General features: G+C 41.9%; 1 protein-coding gene and 1 long non-coding RNA gene across 2 annotated transcripts in view; one reads left to right on the top strand and one right to left on the bottom strand.

Moving 5' to 3' along the window:
• The window catches only part of LOC148222848 (uncharacterized), a 31,963-nt gene extending 21,236 nt beyond the window's left edge, over positions 1-10,727 (bottom strand). The window contains exon 1 of the long non-coding RNA XR_015805498.1: positions 10,564-10,727. This is a non-coding gene — a long non-coding RNA (uncharacterized LOC148222848). The remainder of the gene's footprint in view (positions 1-10,563) is intronic.
• CRB1 (crumbs cell polarity complex component 1) overlaps positions 1-13,861 on the top strand; it is a 95,518-nt gene that overhangs the window by 6,164 nt on the left and 75,493 nt on the right. The window lies entirely within an intron of this gene.

The following is a 13,861-nucleotide window of genomic DNA, read 5'->3' as shown; positions in this document are numbered from 1 at the left end:
AATCTCTAGGCAACCTTGAGTATTCCCTTTGCTCTTTGTAGTGGCCAAAAAATGGAAAAAAGATCCTGATATTTACATTTTCTAAGGGAAACCTTTTACATTAATTGACTCATCTGGAGCAAGGAGATAAATGATACATATTCTTTTCCAGATTGATATCACAGATTAATTTGTTGGTTTTAGGGACTGACATGCTTTGTCAGTTCTCACTGTACTTCTCTGTTTCCTCAGCCATTACCAGTGCTATGTGGTATGAAAGCCCTCTCACACCAGCAAACAGCAAAATACCCCAACAACCCAGATGAACCCTTTCCCAACGAGATTCTTATGTTTACTTTATATTGATTATCTCTTACTCACCCATAAAATGGGTCAACAGGAAGCTGCTTCCATCTTGTGACAAAGACTGCAGCTGACAGGAGCTCTGGGCGGGCACCACGCAGCTGCCACTGCAGCTCTGCAGGGCTCCCCCAGGCCCAGCAAAACGTCCCTCTGCAGGCATCAACAAAACAAGGCTGCTGCAACTTCAGGGTTAGGGCAGCTTCTGCCTGCCTGGAATCTTATCAGCGGGGACAGAAATCAGAATATTTCAAGGGCTAAATATTTCTGTGGGTTGAAAAGGGGCATGGGCTGCTAACCCATTACAGTGTCCCCTCTCCTGCAGCTAAGGATCAGGGCACTTGCCTGGTGCATCCTTCTGTGCTGGGAAATGCTGTGCCTGAGTAATTGTGGCCTGGGTGGATGCTGGCAGGCAAGAGGAGAAACTCCTTGCTTCTTTTTACTGCTCTGGCTTGCCTGCCCAAGGCTGAGCATCCTGGCAGCCTAGTCCCTTAAACTTTTCCTTGAATAATGAGACAGACAAAGCATCTTTAACTGCATTAGTCAGAGACTTTGCAGACAGGACACATTCCTTCAAAGTGCCCTCAATCACAGTGATCGAGATCAAGGCTGTGAGTAAACAAACAAAACTTTACTCCTCCCTTAGAGCTCAGCCATGGACACAATGGCCTGACAGTTCCTTTGCTGAGGTTTCTGAGAGGTACAACTTTGTTCCTATACTGTGGTGCTACCAAAGTCTGACTGTCCTCTGAAATAAAGGCCAGAGATGCTCTAACTCACATCCAGAGTGCCAAGGAGGCTACAGGCAGCATACATACAGCTACTGGCCACATTCTTCCCCGACAGTTCCAGTCTCCCTTGTTGGGGTTTCCAACAGGATGATACAGAACACTTCATTAGCTCTTTCTTCCACGAGGAGGGCCCTAGCTCTGAATTTGACTGTGACACATTTCTTTCCTTCTTTGAATGTGAGCTAGAGGACTTTGAAAACAACATGATTTGACAGGAAGCCAAAGCAAGGATGCAGAATGATAGACAGTCATCAGTCTGCAAGGACCCAAGCAACTGCAATTTAAGTAACCTGCACTGACAGCTTACTCACAGCAGGGAACCCAAAACTCTCACTGTAATAATGGAGCCTTGAAAAGACATCTGAATACAGAGGTGTTTAGCTAAGCTTTGTGGCAATTTGTAGGTGCTTGCAAAGCACCACTCCCAGCATGGCAAACCACCCATGAGTCTGAACACAGCGAGTGTCCATGCAGCTGAAAGAAGAGCTCAGGCTCTGTTATCTGCAGTATAACTCACCACCCCCCCAAGAGCTGGAAAGAGAGCCCCTGAGAGTGTGTCTGAACAAATACACATCACCTTTCTGCTCCCACCTCTGCTGCAGGAAGGGTGCAGCTGTGCTGGCTGTAAGAAAGGCAAAAACACTACAGAGGTCTGACACGGGGTAAAGAAATCCTAAGTGTGCCTGCTCTTCTCCAACAGCCCCCTAACTTCCTTTGATAACCTCATAAATAAGATGCAGAGAGAGAAGGCACCAATCTTGTGAAATAAGCAAACAGAGGCTGCATCACAAAAGAAATGTGCAATGCCAGGGAGTGACACTGATGTATCAGAGGTTGCATCAGAGCTGTTAAATGGGATGAAAATATGCAAGGCCCTTGTAAGCCCTCTTTTCTCCGTTCAGTCTTAAAAGAATTCTGAAAGCCAGCCTCCACTTATTCCTACCACAAAATTTAGGAAAATATGAAAAAAATGTTTGTGGAATGATAATCCAAGACTTTTTGATCCCTGTCTTTATATATATTTGGAGCATAATGCAAGTAGGTGCCTCTGCAATGCAAGAGCAAAAAGCAAATGTCTGGCCATCATTTTGTAGGACTCACCAATTCAGTTTTTCTAACTAAATCCATCACTTCTCTCTCATTAAATACAGCTGACATTTGTAATTCAAGTTGTAATACTAATGGTACTGAACATTTTGCAAGCCTCAATCCATGTAAAAATGCCCTCAGTTTGATATAACAAGAACTATCTGTTCTGTTTTCTCATGAGTATGTCTTAAATGTCTGATTCAATTTAGTCTAACATCGCCCCATTTTAGAGTTCATGGAAAAGTGCAAGAAAATTAAAGTTACTAAAATCAATTGCCATTTTTACATTCAAAAGGCTATATCCAAAGAATATTGTATTTCCTAAAAAACAAGTGGGCAACTTGGGATTGCCACCATTTTCCACAGCAGTGAAGTGACAAGACTGAGGGGTGTTTGGAACAAAACTTTAATGGAATTAAACAGGAGAAGGAAGAATTGACACTGAACACCTTTGAAGGAGCTGGATATAAAAATCTTTCCAGCAAACAGACTGACCTAATGATTTGACAAGTGATAGAAAGGAATATAAAAGGGAGAAATTTAGTTCTCTGCACACAGCAGATCTATTTTTACAGTGCTTCTATTACAGCCTTAAAGCCATAAATACTCCATTCTTCATTTTGTTTGGGGAATTGCCCACAGATTCATGCAGGCACTTCGTGTTCCCAGAGATCTTTGTCAGTGTTCTCACTGCCCAGGGACCAAGGCAAATACCCTACAGTGGCCCTCTTCTATCCCCAGCCAACACCTCCGAGCTGGCAATGGTTTTGCTGCAGTCACACAGTTATATATGTTGCCCATAATTCTGCTATTCCACAAGGAACCTTGAGCAGAGCTGATTGCACTTTTATTTTTTCTGGTTTAACCTCCTAAGTCCATTCATTCTGGTGAAGATGCTGTGTTATGTCCAGTGAGGGCCATCATGGCTTTGCTTATGAAACCAGAAAGTCAGGGGTTGTAATGAAGAGTGGTTTCTTTTCAAGGAGATGGAGAATGATGTCTTTTGAGATATTTGAGATTTTGAGGTTGATACTTTGATTGGCTGGCAACAATTACTCTGCTTGTTAAATTCCAGCTCTTAAACTAAACTTTGAGTGAACTGCATTCTTCAATACTATTAGAAGCAAATGGAGACTGTTATTACACTTTCTGAGATTTTTGTGCAAGAGATAAGCAGCATCACAAATGTGTTTGCATCTTGAATTGCACAATTTCTTCTTTGAACTAACATAAAAACATGTTCTAGACGGTACTCACACAACAGCTGCCAATGCTATTTAATTGTGCTTCATTTTCAGACATATTGTGTCAACATTTCTACAGACAGGGAAACCATTTCCTTACTTTTATTAGCATAACTGCAAACACCCAGAGAGCTGAATTCTCCTGTCTTTTAAACTTGCACATCTTTTATGCAAGGGCTCTGAATCAGCCTGAAGAATTCTGGGTCTTCATGGGTGACTGCTTCTTTTCTACAATCCCTGATGAGCACCAACACTTTCATTAACCACAGGCATGTGGTTACACATGCTTACAGTAAACCTGGCTTTCCAAAAATAAGAAATTTGTACTAAATCATTAGAGAAAGTTCCGAGAAGCAGTCACATCCTAGGCAATGGGTGCTGAGCCTTCTGCTCTAGTTGATGCAATGGCTTGGACTGGATGATCACCAATAGTCCCTTCCAACAAATTCTGTTCCATGTGAACCACTGGGGTTTTAGTTGAGCCCACTACTACAATACTGGTAAAGCAGTCACATCAGGGAGTGTATCAGAAGTGCTGCCTCACCAATTCTGACACCTTTTTTACCATTCAGTAATAAAAGGTCTTTAGAGTTTGTTGGAAGCTGGTTAGTAACAGGAAAAATTGTGAAGTGGAAAGTATAAGGGAAGAGACTGCAACAGATATTTCAGACTTCTTTTGAAAACAAACAGTTACTAGATTAATGGGAAAAAAAAGAAAAAATAAAAAGTCTCCACTGTAGTGCAGACTCAGTTACTATCTCTTCAGGACCCCCTGCAAAGTAGTAGGAATGTGAATGGGGCCCTGAATAAAATCCCATGCTCAGAAATTTATCCAGACATGAAGGATGAGAACAATCTTAATATAGAGGAAACTCCTATGTACTCAACAGGGCTTGAATTCTATAATAAATGTTCAGCTACCCCAGGGACATCTGTAAAACTTGTCACTTGCCTTTAAAAAAGGTCTGGTGTTTTTAAAATTTTGACCTCGATGAGAGGTCCAGTGATTCAGCCTTTCAAACTTCAGTCATGCCCTATTCCAGCTATTATATGCCTCATTTCTGTTAATCTTCTCTAATTAGTTCTGCTTCTGAAGTGAAGTCTTAGAATCTAACATTTTCCTGTGCTAATACCAAGGGCTCTGCTTTCGTGTTCAAGGTCAGTCCAGCATTTCACCTTGTAAAACTCATTTGTCCTCCCTGCACTTACACTTGTACATTGAGTTTGAGTTTAGACATCAGTTTAGACTCTCTCAAAGACATTTGGTGACTTTAAAGTAATACTTAAAGGTGTGGTCGTGCCTATCAGAGGCATACAAGTGTGGAGGAACAGACTTCTTTTAGATTCTTTCCCTTGCAAATAAGCAGAGAAAATTTCTCCCGTGAAAATAATTCCAGCTTTTTCCTTGTGAGGTATTTTTCATGTTTTGCAATGTATAAACAGATTGGGCTTTGGAGCCTGCAAGGAGGCACGTGACAGTTTTATAGGTGAGAATGCTGAGCTGAGAAGGGCAAGGTGAATTCCTTGCTTGCAGTGAGAGAGCTGTGAACACAATCCAAGTGATCTCCCTGTTCAAATCACTAAATTTAGATCTTGTGTTTCTCCCTTCATATGTTATACACACACACATTAATATAGATATGTATTAGCAGGAGGACACACATACAGTTTTTCAGATTCTTCTTGTGCCTTGGAGATCTGTAATATGACCAGCATTTCTTTTTAAAAAATGGCATTATTGTTTACTCACTCCTGTAACAAATGGAGACACTTTTGGTATGTGCAATTTCCACTGCTGACTGTAAGAATTTACATATCACTTCTTTCATTTGATCACTCTTAGCTGCCTCTTTTGCAGAGACCAGGTCACTCACTTGCCATCCCACAGCCCTTCCTTTGTGAGGGTTGGAGAGATCCAGCCTTTACTAGAGGCACACGAAGGCTGAGGTGTGAACACTAATGGGAGGAGGCATCTGAGCCCCAGGCAAGAAACACACTCTTCTCCAGCTGATGCTCAATCCAAAATGGCAGACTATTTTCAGGTTAAAAACCCTTAACTGGGCAAGGGGGAAAGTCAGCCTTCAGTGATATATAACCTAGGCTACAATCAGTTTAAGCAGCTTCCTTTGAGCATCGCTGCTGCTGCAGCTGGGGATAAAATTTGCAGTTCATCTAAACAGGTCACCCCGGCTTGATGCTTTTATACTTAATGCTGTCATGAATTGCAAATAAGTATAACCCAGCTATTGGATAATGGTAGAAAAGCAATGGTTTTATGGTTCAGTTATTTCATATGCAACAAGTAAGAAAATCTGTAAACAATTCAACCTACTTCCTTAAAATAAATTAGAATAAATATATAATGCAATATATGGAAAATACTTGACCTTTTCAATTTTGAATAGTTAACACTTAATTCTTGTATCTGAAAATATAATCCCTGAAGTATTTGGTGGAGTTTATGGAACTAATTATGATTCAGTTTTTCTTAAACCTCTCCAGTGGGATTTATAATATTATTTAGAAATCATTGGCAACAGGGTGTCTGTTTTTCCGGAACTGCAATATATTGACAAATGGCCATCTAAACCCTCTTATATCCAATTATTCTGATGTCCAGAAAAAGGACAGAAATAGTAGAAAACCCTTTCATTCTCCCCATCTCTAAGGCTGAGGAGGAAGGAACAGCATATGCACAAAGACCAAATTCACAGATTTTCTGCAAGACCAGTGCCTAATTTTAAAACCTGAAAACTGTTCTAAAGGTTAGCACCTCACTCTGCACAAGCCCTCAGTGGAGATGTACTGTAATACAGGGCTTTGGTACCAGAATTTAGCCCCACATGAGCTGCACTTCTGTACTTTGCTCATCTTGTGACAATGTGTCACCTTTTAAGGGGTATTTCAGAAAAAAATCACACTGTGGAGGTAAATTGTGCCTTAACGGAACTGATTTGGGAGCAGGACACTCAGCACCTTTCAATGCTGACTATCCACAAGCAGGGGTCTTGTCTCATGACACCTAATAAAGTGTCTGGCAATCACATCAAGTGGGAAAACCCTTCACCTTCCCTTGCTGGGCAATGCAATGGCTTTCCTCCCTGAGGTACACAGCTTAGAAAGAGAAAAAAGTATTAGGGAGCATCATCTAGGAGATGATATGGGACAAGAGTAATTGACAAAAGCCATCCTCACAAACTGCTTTTCTAAGTTCTTCTTTACCTCCAAGTTGTCATCCAGACATGTTCCTAGTGCAGTAACTTAATTACCTCCACTTTATTCTCTCTTGCTCAGCGCATGGTGACAATGGTTTTATCATGGAAATATTTTCTCTAGAGAGCACTCTGAGTACTGACAGCTCTTTTCTCTTTCCCTCCTTCACACTGTCACCCTTCTATATTTGCCTTGACACTGTCTTCACATTGTCCTGACATTGTTCTGACAGTTAAGAAAACTCAATCACTGCAGCAAACAGCCATGGCAGTGTGGAGAAGAAAAAGGAAAAGTGTTATGAAAATTGTTGATGAACTGTGACGATTTATAGGCTAGTCAAAATAAGATTTTGCTTTTTCTAAACCACATTCCTAGTGAGTTTTTAATAAAAAGCTGATTTAAGAAAGTCTTCAGCCAAGGCTGGCAAAAGTAATCTCAAAGGCAATTGGAAGTTACGGGTTCTGTACTTGAAATTCAGATGTTCCTAGATAGCAATCCCTCTTACTGCCATGAGTTCAGGTTATGGGAGACACTTCAGCCCATCTCCTGGGGAGCAGGGATGCTGAATTACTGTGAAATGCTGCCTTGGAACTCTCCAGCTACACTTTCTCCCAAGTATGCCAAACTGGAATCCCTTTTGGGGGACAACCAGAAAAGAAAGAAGGCCACAGAAAAAAGAAATCAGGTTAGCTGGAGCTTTAGTTCCCTTTGCTAATAATAAAGTAGAATTTTGTTTTGTTAGCTCACAAATTAGAAGAGAGGAGCCTAGAAAGAAAGCATTGCAATCAGTCTGACCAATGCCAAATGTTGTGACAACAGGTAAAAAACTCAGCACAAGTGGGGTAAGTTTAGTATCTACTTCTCTGCTTGAATTAAACTTCTGAGCAACTCCTTAACTGGGTACAGCATGGACATACTACAGTGCTGTACTTGACAAGTTAAGCATTGTGATTCAACAATTTGACAAAATTACTGTTGATTTGAGTAGGAATTCTGTTCATCAGGAACCATGTGGGGAGGGTTGATGGGTTTCATTTTGTGGTTTGTTCATTTGATTTTTTTAGAAAAGAAATCCCTGCACATATAGTTTTGATACTAGTTCAAATTCTTAGTAGTTACAACAACACCTAGGTAATAAAAAAAATACATAAAAATACCTACTTTGTACTATCTTGGCATGCATACAATCCACATTTTACCTGAAAAGTGCAGTTAAAGCTCATCCCTTGCAAAGCAGAAGCTCATCAACACTGCTCTGTAGGTACCTGCGGTGTTCCCTGGAGCTCACACAAGCACTGCTCCTCCAGGAGGAGCATCTTTTCCCCTCTCCATTACTGCAGATTAATGTCTTCTCCCTAAATAAATTAGGGAGGGAAGCCACCCGAAGCTTGTTCCCTTTGTCTCAGAGCCCCTGGGAACAGCAGGGCTGGTGGCCAGGCACTGCCCCTCTCCTCAGAGAGACAGGCTCTTCTCCAGCACCTCCCAAACTGCAGGGCCATCCTGGCACCCAACAGCCAAACGAGGTGGCACAGGCATGGGCTCCAGGGCTCCATGAGACCTTGGCCCCATCCCCCTGCAGGTCCCTGAGCCAGGAGGAGCAGGGGCCTGGAGCTGCCCATCTGTGACCTGCTGACAGACCTGCCCCTGCCCCTGCCCCTGCCTATGCAGCCCAACAGGAACGTGACCCACCTGGCAGGGGAGAGAAACCCTCTGCTTTCCGACAGGTAACCCGTGAATGCAATTCAGTAAATCCTGAATGTATCTCTGCCACACATCTCTAAGATTGCAGCGTGAAGAAAATGATTGTCAAGCTTCTTATGAGACCAGAACTTAACAGAAATAAACATCTCTCAGTCAATTAATACAATTTTTGATGGCAAGGATGAATCAACACATGCTGAGAGTAAAGTGAACATGCACACAGGCAGATTGATGCTCACATGGTTAATTTTTATAGATAATTTCATGATGACCACAGCACAGGTAAGACAAAAACAGAACAGAGGCAAAATTAGCCTAAATAGTCAAGGCAGAAAAAATATGCTTCCATTTATCCAGAGAGAAAATTAAGCTTCAAATGCTTCTGCCTGAATCCACTCGATGAAGCATGGTCTTGATACAATTAAGAAAATGGCACAAAAGAAAGGTCTCCAAATAAGTGCAGACACTTCTGAACCACAGAATGTAGCATTTATTCTAAATGCTATATTGGATGGTTATACTCCAACTGCTCTGGCAAGCTGAATGACAAACATTTTGGTGCTTCCTTCCTACACTTTTATGTCTACAAGCTCCCTTTATTATTAATGGTATAATATTTGATACAGTAGGCTATCATGGTCAAATCAATACCAAAGTGCCTTGAAAAGACACCAGAGCTGAACCCCTAATTAAGTACAATATTTTGTTCCTTTTAAATGAGATACTGTTTGAGGAGTACAGTAACAGTGCCTTGTTCTGTTCAAGGTATCTATAATTAATAACCCAAATGATCAAAGGAAATGTGATCCTAAGAGGAAATGGCTTTTGAGGATCCCTAGGTATTAAGTACTGAGAACTACTTCTCAATCTGTTCTGCAGCCTCTCAGCACACCATGATGTGTGATGCCCTTTGGGATCATAAAACCAGCCCCATCATAGATCTCTCTGAAAAAAAATTCTCCCAGCAAGATAGTCACTAGATATTTATCACTTATTCATTATTGCCATGAAATCTTTGCTAATTTTTTTTTCTGGCCAGACCCTTACTGTCACACACATCTCCTTTATTTATCTAGCACAATTTAACATAAAGCAGGGCAGGATGCTGCCCTATAATGTACCCTGTACTGGCAGGTCTGGACTGATACTGTGACAAAGGCCCCTTCCCCCAAAATAGGCTATTTCTTTCGGTTTTTTCATCATTGTATGGCACCAAAGTTTCTTGAGATGCAGTAAGTACGTGGATGTCAAGCCATGGAGTCTTTTGTTCCCTGCTCCTGCTTGCTGAGCTTTTATTTTCCATTCCCCAACCAACACCCAGAGCTCTCCGTGTGTCTTTAGAACAGATCTGTGTGAAACAAAATTCCCCTGTCACTGCAACAGGATGGCTAAATCTGATATCCAGGGGAATAGCAGGCCAGAGCAGTGTCATTGTCCTCTGGATCATCCTGAGGAGTGTGAGCACTTCAGCAGAGCTCACAGGCATCTGTGTTATCCTGTGGAGCTGCTGACATTGTGTCCTGGGGCTACAATTACTGTGGGCTCACTCACCAGCCACAAAAACTTACTGTAATTTCCCATCCCTGCCCTGGAAACCCAAGTCTGCTCTGGATCAGGCCTCAGAGGAAGAAAAGTAGAATGCATGGAAAAAAATCTAAGGCACGGAAGGGAGAACTAGGAAAGGAATGAGAGATGAGGACTTAGATCTACCTCTTCCATACATTAAATAGACAGAGAAAATAAAGGAGAAATAAATGGGGAAATAGAAACTTAAATTTAAAAACCCATCAAGAAACTACTCTACTATACTGATTGCTACTGGTGAATAAACATTCATTCATTTATTCATGGTTCAAAATTTTTCATAATTTTACTGACAAAAATGGTACTGATCTAATTTTGATAAAGGCCTGCTGGACACCTCTTTACTTGTAGCAGATATTTAATGCCCTAGTGGCAAGTGTTTTTTATTCTAAAGCATGCCACCACATTAACCTTTAACAATTTGACTTTTAGTGATATTCTTCTAATATGGAAGGCTTATTTCTTAGCATATTCCCCCAAGGAAGACTCCTGGGCATACCCTGATGCTGGTGAATATTCTGGTTTTACTTCTAAAGTGAAGCATCTAAAAAAGGTTTAAGAGAAAGGTATCCCTAATTATATAGTGGGTTTTCAATACCTACTTTTCTTTTGGGACAGTTGCTCCTCCTCAGTGCTTCTGAGCCTGCTCTGGAAAAAAGAATGGTAAAACTATGAAACAAATTCATTCTTGTCGTGTTGCAAGTCAGTAGAGTTTTTAGGATGCTACAATACAGTCTGCAGGTCAGGAAAGCTGCCACAGATTTTGTATCAGAGCCATGACTGTGTTCACTTTCATGGGCCAGTGGAACTGTGTTCAAAAGGGCAGCCCTCTGCAGAAGTTCACGTGATAATTTCCTTCTGCTGGGCCTGGGACTGATTTCTGTCTCTGTGAAGTTGGAGAGGGCAGCTTGTGCAGCTCAGGATCACATCACCATGATGTGTTATGCCCTTGGCTCTAGGGGAAGCTGCCCTCAGCACAGGGGCTCAGCAGGACAGCTGAGGAAATTCGGGTTGTGCCAGTTCCCTGTGACACTCCAGCCTGCCCCAAAACACAGGAGCTGCGACTTTCCCCAAGCAGTCTTGAAATCCCAGTTGGTAATTAGTTCATGTAGAGCTAATTGTAGGTGATTTCTATTGAAAATAATTTAGCACATAATAGAAAGGGCTGGAATGTGAACTCTTCTACAAAGTTCATGCTGGAAAAGCATGGCCTTGCTTTCTCTGTGCTTACTGCCCATTGTAGCCACACTGAAGTTTTCTTCTGAGTCCTGTGGCATTTAAAGCACAGTGCACTGCCACGTAATGCAGATCTGTCACAGGGCTGATTACTTTTTTTAAGTCTGGGGAGACAGGAGAAGCAGCATCATGACTTTGATATGCTGCAGTTTGAAGTCATCAGGAACCTCTAGTCCTTAGCTGTGTTACTGAGAACCTACCACAGGCAATCTCAATATCTACACATATCAGAGCATGGCTTTGCACCCAGAGACTTTAAGAGTTGCCCCATGTTACAGGCTGCTATGATGAATTCCTAACAATGAGGGCTTTAAGCTTATCCAGTTATGACTCACAGATAAGTGTGTCTTCTGTATTCTGTATTCTCAGAATCACTGCTTCATGCTCTTTTCATATTACAAAAGGAAAGAAGTAATTAATGGCAGAACCACAACTAAAGGAGACTGAAGAGGGTATCTTGTAATGTCTTTCAAATGCAAACAACACATGGACCCAGAATTTGGACATTAAATCAACGTTTTACTCGGTTTTTAGCCCCTCTACTGGAGGGATTCTTAGCAGCATTTGGCAGCATTTCTGAATGCCTTTTCTCTCCTGTGTTAGTGGTTGAGCACAGTGGGAGCCAGGCTGCTTGCATGTTCTCACCTAAACCAAACCTCAGCACTGCAATTCAGCAATAGCTGGTCTGCTGGAGGGACAGCAGCCCCAGCTCAGCCAAGCCCTCAGCTCCTTCCTGAGGCTGAATTCAGGAGGAGCCAGCTCCTCAGTGGCAACTGGAGGCCTCTGTCTTACAAAAATGCCTTAAACTCTTCCTGGACTCCAGCCTCTTCAAGAGACAAACTTCTTCTTTGCTCCATATTTTCCACTATTTGGAATTCACACAGAAGCAGGAGCAACTGGATTTCACCCAAACTCACAAACCGACAGTGTTTTGCTGTGTTACTCCCTCTGTGTTCCTGAAAATCCCTCCCCGATGCAGAGAAGGAGACCATGCTTTGGTCCTTCTGCAGCCCTTTCTAGCTCTGGCACCATTTCCCTTGTTACTTGGCCAGGCATCCACTTTCCAGGGGTACACGTTGTCCTTCCTTCCTAGCACAGCTGCAAATACAGCTGGTATCTTCCCAACTGCAAGCACTGCTTTCATCTTTCCTCTTCCTCAGCAACACCTGCACCCCTCAGTGTGTTCTGACACTGGATTTACAAACAGCAGATTGAGCTTCCATTCATTTTACAAGACTTGATGTAGATGCTTGTGGCTTTAGTGCCCAAGGCAGGAGCAACACCTCTCACAAAGGCACCACAAATCCACCCATCCAAACAAGTTCATCTAGGCGTGCCAAGAAACCTCACCAAAGGCAATCCAGGATAACATTTTAAAGTGTAAGATATAATTCACACCTCTAAATAAACCACTAAGGTTATCTCTCTTTATTTCTGGCAAAACTTTTCATCTCACAGGAGAGATCTTTAACACGTGGCTCTGTATCCTGAGTTACATGCTGAGGATGTCCCCAGCTTTAATGAAGCCTTAAGAGCAGTTCAGGTAGAAAAGGTATTGATCGAATCCTTGGGACAAAGATATTTAACCCACAAAATCACCAAATCTTTCCTATAAGCAATCAAGCTTATTACCTAAATAAAATTGCTTCAGATTTTGAGCAAAATAAATTTTCTATGTTCTTTACCTCTGAAGAGCTGATAGAAAGGAAAGTTTGAAGCTGGCCCACAGGTTCCCACTACCATGTATTGCAGTTGCTGCTCACCCATCTATTTATCTCCTATGTCCCTGTGTGGAGCAGCCTTGTTCTGTACTATTAAGAATAAATTCTGCTGTGTGACTTCAACTGAAAAAAAAAAATTTCAGCACTTCAAGACGGACAAGGAATACCTCACTATACTTGTGTTGCTTCTCTTCTGCAGATTTAGAAGATAAAAATTAGGACAAATATAATGAAACTCTTAAAAGGGAGAGCTACATTCAGGGAGAGTGTGTACAGTAGCAAGTATTGCACAGCAGAGATAAATTCAGTTTCTACATCTGTGTCCACAACATTTACTGCAATGGATATCAGCTGCCTCCTGGCCTGATCAGCCACGGTTCTACATCTTAGACAAACAAAAATATCTGTGCACAGTAAAAGCAGTACACTACCACCTTAAACTGTAGTGCTCTAGTGCTAAATGAAAAGAAGCAGAGCATAAAATCTTTCATTCTCATTAGAAACCAGTCTGTTTGCATTGCTAGTAGCACTGTGCCTTGATGTCCAATTGAACCAAAAATCCTCCAAATTCAATGCATAGGAGCCCTGGTGAGCTCCTGGGCCTGATTCTCCTCCTGTTCCCAGCACAAACACTAGGGTATAATGCCAAATAAAGAGAAAGCCAAAAATTATTTACATTTAGAAGTAAAGAAGGCATTTACCTCATTTTTGTTTGTTTATTTGGGACAACTGATGCCATTGCTGTGGTGCTCAGTTCAGTCAGTGGGGGCAGCTGTAAGGGCTGCTGCTGCTGCAGTGCTCATGGAGTAAGGAGTCTGGGGTGGCACAAATGTTAAAATACAGTGAAGGACAATGACAGCCAGCCAGAGACTGACTGCCTTTATTCTCAGGGAGCAGCAGCAAGTCAGTGTGAACAGAAAAGTTTAGGGAAGAGTAAAATGCA

This window comes from Sturnus vulgaris, chromosome 9 (assembly GCF_052056855.1).
Source record: "Sturnus vulgaris isolate bStuVul1 chromosome 9, bStuVul1.hap1, whole genome shotgun sequence".
NCBI classification, from domain to species: Eukaryota; Metazoa; Chordata; class Aves; order Passeriformes; family Sturnidae; genus Sturnus; species Sturnus vulgaris.
The sequence above is the reverse complement of the archived record's forward strand: the minus strand, read 5'-3'. Positions and strand labels throughout refer to the sequence as shown.